The sequence below is a fragment of the Musa acuminata genome, chromosome BXJ3-9, assembly GCF_036884655.1.
Source record: "Musa acuminata AAA Group cultivar baxijiao chromosome BXJ3-9, Cavendish_Baxijiao_AAA, whole genome shotgun sequence".
Lineage (NCBI taxonomy): Eukaryota > Viridiplantae > Streptophyta > Magnoliopsida > Zingiberales > Musaceae > Musa > Musa acuminata.
In genome coordinates this window covers 38901211-38913666 of record NC_088357.1, presented here as the reverse complement: position 1 = coordinate 38913666, position 12456 = coordinate 38901211, and positions in this window count along the sequence as shown.

Sequence of the window (12456 nt, the reverse complement as noted above, 5' to 3'; positions counted from 1 at the left end):
TTTGTCTAAGCAAGAACACATGAGACATTCCTCTCATGACATTGAGAGTGGATGATCCTCTATCGAGACTCAATAGCCCTCGTAAGGTTGATTACCACTCTCGATGACCGGTTATGCTAGATCTAGGACATCCAAATCCATAAGTCTGGTATCAAAGAGTGGAGCACTCATATAAGACATCCTTAGTGTCTCAAATATAAAGGCCAGATATACCACTAGGACTACGGAATCACTGTCTGACAATAAGGCATCATCAACCATTCAGCATTCCGTAAGTGGATCAATTAGTGAACTCATTCCCTAATAAGCACCTGTATTATATCCCTAGTGTCCCTACATGAGTAGCTATGAGACCAACTGCATCCATTATATGAATGGGTATACAACACGCCAGTATGTCCGGTTATCTCGATGTCCCTCTCGAGTAACCTATGACCATGATTATTTAGGATATGCATTTAAAGGTGAATCAGTCTCATTATCGTGATCTCATCATGATCTAATTCTCGTTGCATAGATCCAAGGACATCACTATATATATATATATATATATATATATATATATATATATATATATATATATATATATATATATATATATATATATATATATATATATATATATATATATATATATATATATATATATATATATATATATATATATATATATATATATATATATATATATATATATATATATATATATATATATATATATATATATATGCAACAAGCAATATAAAGTGATAAATGACAAAATACAATAAGCAAAAAGACTGTGTGTTAAGTCACACGTGCCATCACTCACGTGATTGGCTTGTAGGACACATATGACTAGCAATCTCCCATTTGACCTAAAGTCAATCACATATGTGTCTGATCCCTATCAGACCCCTATGACGCTCAAAGACAATCTGAGACAACAGCTTTGTCAGTGGATCTGCAATGTTATCTTCGAATGAAACTCTTTCCATTACTACATCTCCTCGGGTCATGATCTCTCCAATAAGTTGGAACCTCCTCAGAACACTTCTGATAAGACCCTAGTTCCCTCATTTGAGCAATCGTCCCTAGTTATTGCAATATAACGAAATCGGCTCCTCGCTACCCAACATGACTCCTAGATCTATAATGAACTTCTTTATCCAGACTCCCTCTTTTGCTACCTCTACTATAGCAATGTATTCCGCCTCTATGGTCGAGTTAGCAGTAGTATCTTGCTTGTAACTCTTTCAACACATTGCTCCTCCATTCAAGGTGTACATATACCCCGAATTCAACTTGCTATCATCAAAATTAAATTGAAAACTCGAGTCTGTGTAGCCTTCAACCTTGAGGCTACTACCTCTATATACTAGTAAAAGACCTTTAGTCCTTCTTAAGTACTTAAGGATACACTTTACTGCTTTCCAATGCTCCAAGCCTGGATCCGCTTAATACCTGCTCGTGATACTCAAAGCATGTGCTATATCAGGCTTGATACATAGCATGACATACATGATACATCTTATTACTAAGGCATAAGGTATCCTATCCATGTTCGCCCTTTCTTTAAGTGTCTTTAGGGACATATTCCTAGAAAGCGATATCCCATGTCTCATCGGTTTGAGACCTCTCATGGAATTTTTTATGCTAAACCTTTTGACAATGGTATCTATCTTTATAGATCTGAATCCTCGAGATATAAGATGCTTCCCCTAAGTCCTTCATGGAGAAATGTCTAGATAACCAAGTGTTTACTGTGGATAGCATTCATATATCATTCTCAATGATTAAGATGTCATCCACATATAACACCAAGAAGGTGATAGCTCTCCCACTTACCTTCCTATACACACAAGGCTCATCTTCGTTTTTAACAAAGTCATAAGATCCGATTGCCTCATCAAATCTTATATTCCAACTTTGAGAAACTTGTTTTAGTCCATAAATGAATCTAAGTAACTTGTACACCTTATCTGGGTAGTCCTTGGACACAAATCTCTTGGGCTGTATCATATACACCTCATCCTCGAGGTTGCTATTGAGGAACATAATTTTCACGTCCATCTACCATATCTCATAATCATAGTGTACTACAATAATCAATAGAATTCGGATGGATTTTAGCATGGCTATAGGTGAGGAGGTTTCGTCATAGTCAACGCCTTACCTTTGACGATACCCCTTAGCCACTAGCATTGCTTTATAGGTCTATCTTTCTATCTACTCTAATCTTTGTTTGAAAGATCCACTTGCAACCGATGGGTACAATATCCTCGGGCGCATCAACTAAGTTTCAAACCTAATTAGAGTACATGGAATCTATTTTAGAATTCACGACTTCTTGCTACTTCCCAAAGTCTATACTCATAATAGCCTCCTCGTAGGTCTGAGGATCAATATCCTCAACATCCTCTCCTCCAATATGTCCTTCATATCTCTCAAGAGGATGAGATACTTTGCCAGACCTACATAAAGTTGAAACTTGTGTGTTAGGTACTTGAATAGACTCGGGCTGTAGAGTGGTGCTTAAGCCAAGTTCTCTAACCTCGCTTAACTCTATCATTCTCTCACTATTTCTGCCAAGAATGTGTTCCTTCTCAATGAATACCACTCTCTTAGCTACAAAGACCTTTTGGTTCTCGAGATGATAGAAATAATACCCACAAGTTTCCTTGGGGTATCCCACGAACTTACACTGCTCCGTCCTTGATTCCAACTTATCAGGGTTGTGTCTTTTAATGTGGGCAAGACAATCCCAAATATTAACAACCTTAAGATCGGGCTTCATCCCTTTCCATATGTCATATGGTTAGATACTACCGACTTAGTTGAAACTATGTTCAGAAGGTAAGCTACGGTCTCTAGAGCATATCCCCAGATTGAGATGGGTAGGTCAGTGAAACTCATCATGGATTGTACCATGTCTAATAGTGTACAATTCTTTCTTTCAGATACACCATTAAGTTGAGGTGTATAAGGAGGTGTCCATTGGGATAGAATCTCATAGTCCTTGAAGAATTGAGTAAACTTTGTACTTAAGTACTCACCTCCTCGATCTGATCGAAGAGTCTTGATACTCTTTCCAGTCTGGTTCTCCACTTCGTTCTTATACTATCTGAATTTCTTAAAGGCCTCAAACTTGTACTTCATTAAGTACATATGTCCATACCTTGAGAAATCATCAATAAAGGTAATTAAGTAGGAGTAACTACCAATGACATGAGTTGACATGGGTCTACATACATCACTACGTATGAGTTCCAATAGCCTAGTGGCTCTTTCTCCAGTTCCACTAAATGAAGAGTTGCTTAGTTTTCCACGAAGGCAAGGCTCACAAGTTGTATATGACTCATAGTCGAATGGATCTAGATATCTATCATTTAACAACTTTTGAATCCTTCCCTCATAGATGTGACCTAGCCTATAATGCCATAGGTATGCACTATTCACCTCATCTCGTTTCTTTTAGATATGCTTACATTTATGATATGTGGAGTAGTGTCTAGCATAAGTAAACTATTATGCAATATTCCTCTCGTGATGATCTCAACATCTAATAATATTAAACAACCATTATTCTCAAAAACTAATTTATATCCACTAACTGTTAAATATGAAATGAAAATAATATTTTTGATAATAGAAGGAACAAAATAACATACATCTAATGCAATAATATCTCCACCAAGCAGATGTAGGGCGACCTCACTAACAGCTACTGTAGTAACTTTTGCTCTATTGCCATCTTAAGGTCCATCTCACCTCTCACTAGTATCCTAGGCCTTGCCAAAACTTGCAACGAATTGTAAATATGCTAAAAACTATCGGTATCCAATATTCATGTGTTATCATAAGAGTCTGACAAATGGAGACTGATCATGAATGTACCTGAAGCTTCTCCAAGCTTCTGTTTTGCCTTCTTTACAGGTACTCTTTGTAGTTCCTCTTTCAGTGCCCATCTTTTCTATAGTGGAAGCACTGACCTTTGTCCTTTATCAGGTCTTTCTTAACAACCTTTGCTTTACCTAGTCTACTCTTGCTTTTGCCCTTGCCCTTCTTAAGAGACTTTTCTGCTTTCCTTTTCTTTCTGGCCTCACCAGTGTAGAGAACTGACTTCTCTTTCTTGATAGTGCTATCTGCCTCCCTCAACATATTGAGGAGCTCAAGGAGAGTCACCTCAAGCTTGTTCATATTAAAATTTATTATGAACTATGAAAAGAAATCTGGTAGGGACTGAAGCACAAGATCCACACATAGGTTATCCTCTAGATCTATTCCTAGACTTATGAGTATCTCTATCCACTCAGTCATCTTTTAGGATATAGTTATGAACCGGTGTCCCCTTAGTCATCCTAATGCGGAAGAGGCTCTTTAATATCTCATATCGTTGAGTCCTTCCCTGTTCCTCAAATAGTTTGCGGACATGTAGGAGAATGGATCTGACATCCATCTTTTTCATGCTGTTTCCGTAACTCAGGAGTCATGGAGCCTAACATGTAATACTGAGCAAGAGTGGAGTCATCAATGCACTTCACGTAGTGAGCGATCTCATCCTCGCTTGCCCCTTCCTCGAGCATAGGCATCACTATATCAAGGACATACGCGATTTTCTCCCCGTGAGAACAATTCTCAAGTTGCAGAGTCAATCCGTATAATTTGGATGTGAGGTGGTTGACATCAAGTATGCCAAGTAAGAGATTTGAAAGCAATATTTTCTAAAAATAAAGATATAATAGAAATAAATAACATGTAGATTTTATAAAAAATAAACAATCAAGATATGGACTTCTATCTTAATATGCTCTCACTATTTTACTAGCGAGCCACATGACACCCTCAGCACATGAAACGGAAGTCTCCGGTAGATTTTTAGTAAGGATCAGGATCTAATCAGCGTCTTAGTATAACCTTGAGGGACTCGACCAATCGCACTAAGCCCGAAAGGTAGGTAACTCTTACCGATCACAACTCCTTGTGATTCCCATCCTATTTGGCCTCCGAATCACCATAGTCTGGAGGGACTCGATGAACCATGATGTTCGGTTAAGTCAACACTATCGTTACAAGATGAGTGATTTGATGATATACCCTCGAGGGATTCGACCAAGCATACCATATCCTCAGGTCTTCGGTGACATCTCTATGTCGTAGGCAAGATAGCGAATCACGATAAAGGTGAGCCTCGAAGGACTCAACCAACTCAACCTACATCGAGAATTGATCCCTACCTATAACGATAGAAGACCACGTGGGTCCATCTAATTGCCTCACATTTACCGATTTAATATTGTCGAGAGATGGGTTTCTTTGATTTGATTTCCTAATATGACATATCACACACATACATATTTAATATATATCTACATCGCATGTATATATATATATATATATATATATATATATATATATATATATAGTAAGTGTATAAACAATCACACATCACATGAGCAATTACATCAGATGATCATGGACTACAACCTAATGTGATCAGGTCCGAGCCAGTAGGCCTAATCACTTACATTAAGATCTATGTGTGCAGCAGTGCATCTTTATACCCTATCATCCATCTCGTCCTCGTCGATTCCGTCGGCAACGCATCTCCATGCATCGCGATCATCCGTCTCATGGGTCCTGCTATCGCTTCCATGCTCCCGCTATGCCTCCTCGTGTGATTACAACTTAATCATAGGCATGTAGGTTCGATAATAAACAAGAAATAAAATAGAGGCTCGTAGGCCCCAATAATAATAATCACAAGTATACACATCACACGGTCCATGATCATCCGTCCACATTTCATACATCACGTGTATAAATCATCATCATATAGGACTACTAGATAATAATAATAAAATAATAATCAATTAAACTTTTTAATTAACTAATATTTTTTGAAATTAGGGATATGTTATGTAAGGAATTTTCTAATTTATGAGGGGTATTTTCATAATTTGGACAAAAGATAGAATTTGAAATTTCTTAAAATCCGAGGGGCAACTTGTTAGGTCATGCTACCACCACTATTGGCAGCTCACGAGCGGGCACAATAGGCACTGAGTCTAATGAGGTAACTAGCCAATAATTGGAGTTAACATAGTCCACTCATTAGACCCTTATAAGCCAAACTTAATCTTTGCTCGATGTGGGACTAATTGGGATGTCACAATCACCCCCACTCAATTAAGCTTGACGTCCTCGTCAAGGCTCAACCTATTCGAGCCCTCTCATTTTGGCTAAATGCTAGGTCGGCTCTGATACCAAATGTCACGACCCGAGTCTGATGAGCTAACTGGCCAATAACTCCGTTTGTTTGGTCTAAACCACTGACCAAAATGCTTAAGCTGAAGTTAACGTAGTACACTCATTATACCCTTATAAGCCAAACTTAGACTTTGCCCACTTTCGATGTGGGACTAATTGGGGTGTCACAACATTGATCAATCCTCCAACCCGATGTCCAATCTCTGACATGATGCTCTTCGGCCTAATGTTTGATTCTGCTTTAATGATTCAAGTCCATGATCAAAGTTTCTCTTACGTCACTCATCTTAAATGCCCATTAGATCATAACTTCATTAATTGATTTCATCATCAAAATATGAGATTCAACACCTCCTACTGTCGAGTTTCTTTTGATGCGAGTCGAGCTTTCTGACTCATGCACCTCGGGTATATTTTGTCTTGTGCCTCTCATTATGGTGAGATTCTTTTGATGCAGATCGAGTTTTCCCAACTCACACACCTTAGGTATATTTTATCTTACACCTCTCGCCATGATTGTTTTCTTCTGATACAAGTCGGGTTTTCCCGACTTAGGCATCTTGGGCATATTTTATCTTGTGCCTCCTGTTGTGGTGAGTTTCTTCTAATGTGAGTTAGGTTTTATGGACTTGCATGCCATCGGCATAATTTGTCTTATGCATCTCATTGTAGTGGGTTTCTTCTGATATGGATCGGTCTTTCCCAACTTATGCACTTGGAGCATATTTTATCTTATGCCTCCTACCGTGGTGAGCTTCTTTTGACGTGAGTTAGGTTTTTCTAACTTACATGCCTCGAGTATATTTTGTCTTATGCCTCCAGCCATAACTGATTTCTTTTGATGTGGGTCGGGTTTTCTTGACTCACGCATCTCGGGGATATTTTGTCTTGCTCCTATCATAGCGGGTTTCTTCTGACGCGGGTCAAGTCTTCTCGATTTGCACACCTCAAGAATATTTTGTCGTATACCTCCTATTGTAGTGAGTTTCTTCTAACACAAGTCGGGTTTTTTCAACATATATGCCTTAGGTATATTTTCACTTGTGTCTCTCATCGTGGTAGGTTTCTTATGATAGGGGTCACTTTCCCAACTCTTACATCTCAGACACATTCTGTCTTATGCCTCTTACCATGATGGGTTTTTCGATATGGTCTTCGCACATTGGTCACTTGGGTCACTTGTGCACTTTCTATGGTGGTCTTCATATGTTGGTCTCTTGGGTTGCTCGTGCACTTTTCTAAAATGTCCCTTCATTAATCGATGTCCCTTTGGAAATGACCCGAGGAGACACTTGTCATCATTGTGGGAGGAGATTGGTCAACTCCTTATATGTCCCCCTTGAGCTTGGGGTGTTGAGGCTCATTCTTCCATTTGAACCTTCAAAGTCCCCTTAAGAGCCACCTCTACTTAGCCTTGGTTGCCTCCAAGGCAGGTTGGTTTCTGAGCTTTCTGTCTTCCCAGGACTTCAGCTTTTCACACCTTGGTCTTCCAGCATTACGCTCTTTCGCCCCTGTATCCATTAGTCAGGATCTCTTTCCTTTCTCACACCAGTTCCTCCTAATCTCATGGCTACCGATCAGTCAAGGTGGTCGATGCTTCGTCCTCGAAAAGCCCAAGGGTGTGGGAAGTCCTAACCTCTCCCTTGTTGGGGGAGTCAATTCCCATGAATCATAAGGTTCTTCGGGCCCTAGAGTCCATGAAAAGCACATATAACAAAGACTTAATATTGAGTGTATTACTCCTGGATTACTTGTGGACCGTGGGACTTTATTTTCCCTTCCACCCAGTGATAGTGTCTTATCTCCAATGGTTGAAGATATCACCTACACAAATGGTGACTAACTCATGGCGTAACCTAATAGTGTTCATCGGAGAATGTAGACACGCCAATATTACCTTGACTCACACACTCTTTGTTACCTACTTTTGGTTGTGCAAGGGGAAAAGTAGCTTCTAACTAGCTGCTTGAGAGAGCTTCAAGGTTAGTAGTGCCCCTTCCAACAATAAGGGTTAGAAGGAGTGCTTCTTCCTTGTAGGTTTGGGTCGGGATTGGGGGTTCAACCTCGCATGATCATCACACCCATATATAACATACTTCCTTTCTTATTGGATGAGGTGGTAGATGAAGTGCCCTAGTTAAGAGACATTCTCTTCTTCTGAAGCCTTCCAGAAGATGGATAGGACTGGTTGATCGACACAGGTCTTAGCCTGGCTCCTTGGAGTATGACTTAAGTGTCCCGTTCCCCTCTTTCCTTTTTGTACTTTAAAGAAAGCTAACTCGTGTAGCCTTATGGTTTCGATTTTCTACAAGTATTGACCTTTACGCTTTGAAGAAAAAGGGAACTAGTTTCTCTTCAGGTAGGACGATGACCTCTTTGGCTCCTTTGGCTATTGTTTGCGAGTTGCCCTCGAAGGCTTGTGACTGACTTGGTCCGACCATTCTTCTTGCATCGACAAGTAGAAGAATAAGAGGTTGAGAAACTTGAGGGGGAGCTATTGAATCTTGGGCTATTGTTTGCGAGTTGTCCCTACCCTTGATAGGATGAGGAACTTGAGGGGGAGCTATTGAATCTCAGATTTTAATGATAAAATCAATTGATTTATAATCTAATCCATGTATTGAGAAAAGTGATGCAGAACTAACTACGATCATGAAATGATAAAATAATTAAAGAATCAAATGTTAGGTCGGAGTCAAATATTGGGTATCGGGCTGGAAGAATCAAACAATGTGTGATGAATGGATGGATCGGGCGTTACATTGAAGGTTCGGACGATGCACCGAAAGCTTACCGGAAGCTCGCTAGGAGTTCATCGGGAGTTCGCTGGAAGTTCACCGGAAGTTTGGATGAACAATTGACATGCCAGACAACTAAGATTGCTTGTATTATAATTGTTTTAGTCTTAATTATCGTAGTTATGTGTCGATTTAAGTTAGCTTGGGGAGTAATCCTATTAACTCAATTAGGGGCCAATTAGGCCCGAATCAGGATTGAATTAGGCCAGATGGATGGCCCATTCAGTGACCCGAAGCCATGTTAGTCGGTGACACCACTAGGGCTAGCGGTGGAACTGCTTGAGGCTTAGCCTCCTAGGTATTGTTTGGGTGATGGTACCACCCAAACTGGGTAGTGATACCACTGGCAGTTAATGCTGTCAAGTGGTGGTATCACCAGAGCCCAATCTCCAAGGCTCTATTAGGCAATTGTACCGCTCAAACTAGTGGTAGTACCACTAGTTGTCAAGGGAGCAGACGTTGGTACCGCTAGTACCCTAGAAACCTAAGATGAAATACTTTTTGGCTCTATTTTTGAAGTCATTTGGGGCCTATAAATACCCCAAAGTATAATTTTTGTTTAAGGAAGGGTTGAGAGAACTGTAAAGGTTATCTTATAAACTTATGAAAAAGAGAATAGATCTATAAGAGGGTAGTTGATCTTCACTCATTAAAAGAAGATCAATAGTGAAAGTCGGTGACCTCAATGGAGGAGGAATCAAGAGTAAACGTAGGTCATGACAATCAAACTACTATAAAATTGGTATGCCTTCTCTTCTTTGCCTTTTTCTTTATATTGCTTACTAATTTGGTTACTCAGTTCATTTCACACTTTCTCTAAGTTCAAACGTATTTCCGATACGATTTTATCGAACAAAGTTTTCAAATCGCCGACGGTTTTATATAAACACTAATTCACCCCCACCCCCCCTCTTAGTGTCGATTCGGTCCTAATAATTGGTATCAGAGAAAAGGTTTTTCTCATTTAGTTTAACACCCAAGAAAAATAACCTTTGTCAGTAATCAATAGGGTCTTTCTATCACTCGTCCTCCTATATTTAATGGGACGGACTACACATATTGGAAAACTTGAATGAGAATTTTTCTGCTTTCTATAGATTTCGATTTATAGAATATTATTAAAATTAGTTTTCAAAAGTCTTCCAAACCAATGAACGGATGTAATAATTTGGAGAAGAAGACTTTTTCGTTGAATATTAAAGCAATGAACGTTTTGTTTTATACTCTTGATAAAAATAAATTTAATCGGGTTTCTATATGCAAAACTACATATGATATTTGGCACACACTCGAAGTCACACACGAAGGCACAAGTAGGGTTAAAGAATTGAAAATTAATCTTTTGGTACATAGCTATGAGTTGTTTTGAATGAAACCATGCGAGACCATTGGAGACATGTACACCTGTTTTACATATGTCATCAATAGTTTAAAGGTACTTATTAAAACTTTTTCTAATTTTGAACTTATTAATAAAATACTAAGATTCCTTCTAAAAAATTGGGATCTAAAAGTAACACCAATACAAGAAGTAAAGGATCTGAATAACTTTTCACTTGAAGAACTTACTGGGTCTTTGATGACCTATGAAATGACATGTTTAGTACATGATGAACTTGAGAACAACCTTCCAAAGAATAAGAAGGACATGACACTTAGAACCAAAAAATATCACTTGGGAGAAAACTCAAGTGATGATGATGCTGACTTGGTACTTCTTACAAGAAAAATTTAAAAATTCTTCAAACGAAACAAAACAAAACAAGATACTAAAAACAAAAATGAACCCAAAAAGGACACAGTGATATGCTATGAATGCAAGAAGCCAAGACATTTCAAAAATGAATATCCCCAAGTGAAAAAGAAGCTACCAAAGAAAAAGAAGATGCTCAAAATAACTTAGGATGATTTAAGTGTATCCGAAAATAAGGAGCCAACCAACAAAGAAGTTGCATTAATGGCATTTGGCAATGAGGTATGTTACTCAAACGAATCTTCCTTATCTTACGATGAATTATTCAATGTATTTAATAACATATTTGATGATTTTAAATTAATTAGTAAAAAGTATAAACTGTTAAAAAAGGATCCTGTCTCTCATGTTAGGAAATTTAAAAAATTTAAAAATAAGTATGACGATTATATGTTAGCTCCTTGCGCTAAGTGTGAAAAGTTAGATTCACTTAAGAAAAAAATATTTTACTACATGTAATATTAGAAAAATTTAAAATAGGTAACAAATCTTTAAATATGATCCTTGCTAATAAGGGTCATGTTCATAGAAAGGAAGGAATTGATTTTGTGAGTAACACTCAACAAAAGCCAACTATCTACATTAAAGGACCCACATTACATGTTTCACTCGGAAATAAATGTAATTTTTTTGAAAGATTTAGACATTGTGCCTATAGACATTCTTTTAAAAGGTATAGTCTACACCAATTATTTTGGGTTTCTAAAGGAATCATGAATAACTCAATGCCAATAGCTAAGATAGATAGGGCTATTAATGAGGGACCCAAAGTTAAATGGGTACCTAAAAGAAAACCCCCTTTCTTATTGATATGTTTACAAGCAAAAGCTAGGAGTAAGAAATGATACCTTGATAGTGGATGCTCAAGGCATATGATCGGAGATCCAACACACTTCTCTAAGCTCACTAGCCAAGACGAAGGATATGTCACCTAGATGAAGGATATGTCACCTTTGGAGATAACAATAAAGGAAAAACTATTGGCAAAGGAACCATAGGTAACAAGTCAAATCTCTTGATTGAAGATGTGTTATTAGTAGATGGTTTAAAACATAATCTACTGAGTATTGAATCTCAAATTTTGATGATGAAACTAATTGTAGTGTTGTTCTAATATACGTTTGAGTGACGCAGGGCTAACGTTGATCAATAGAGGTAAATTGATTAAAGCAGGAGGAATCAAACGTTGGGCCGGAGTGAACATGTTAGAATATTGGACGTCGGGCCAGAGGAACATACGACGTGTTGGCAGAAGGCTTAAAGCCGAGAATTCGGGCATCGGGCCTAGAAGTGTTGAATCTCGGATTTTGATGATGAAGTCAATTATCATTTGTTATCTAATCCATATGTTAAAGATAAGTGTACATGATTAACTACGATAGAAGTAAGACATGCAGCAAGAGTTACGCCGGAGTCAATACCATGATCACGTTGGGGGTTTGAGAGTTCGACGGAAGTTCGGACCGTCATAAGAGGTTTTGCGAGAACAAATCCGAGAAGTCCAGGAGCTTGCCAAAGAAGCTCGTTGGAACTCGCCAAGTGGATCGTCGCAAGTCCAGGAGTTGGCCGGAAGTCCGCCGGAGCATCACCAAGGGTTCGTCGGATGTTCATCGGAAGTTCGCTGGACGCTCGCCGGAAGAAGCGATTGACGCACCG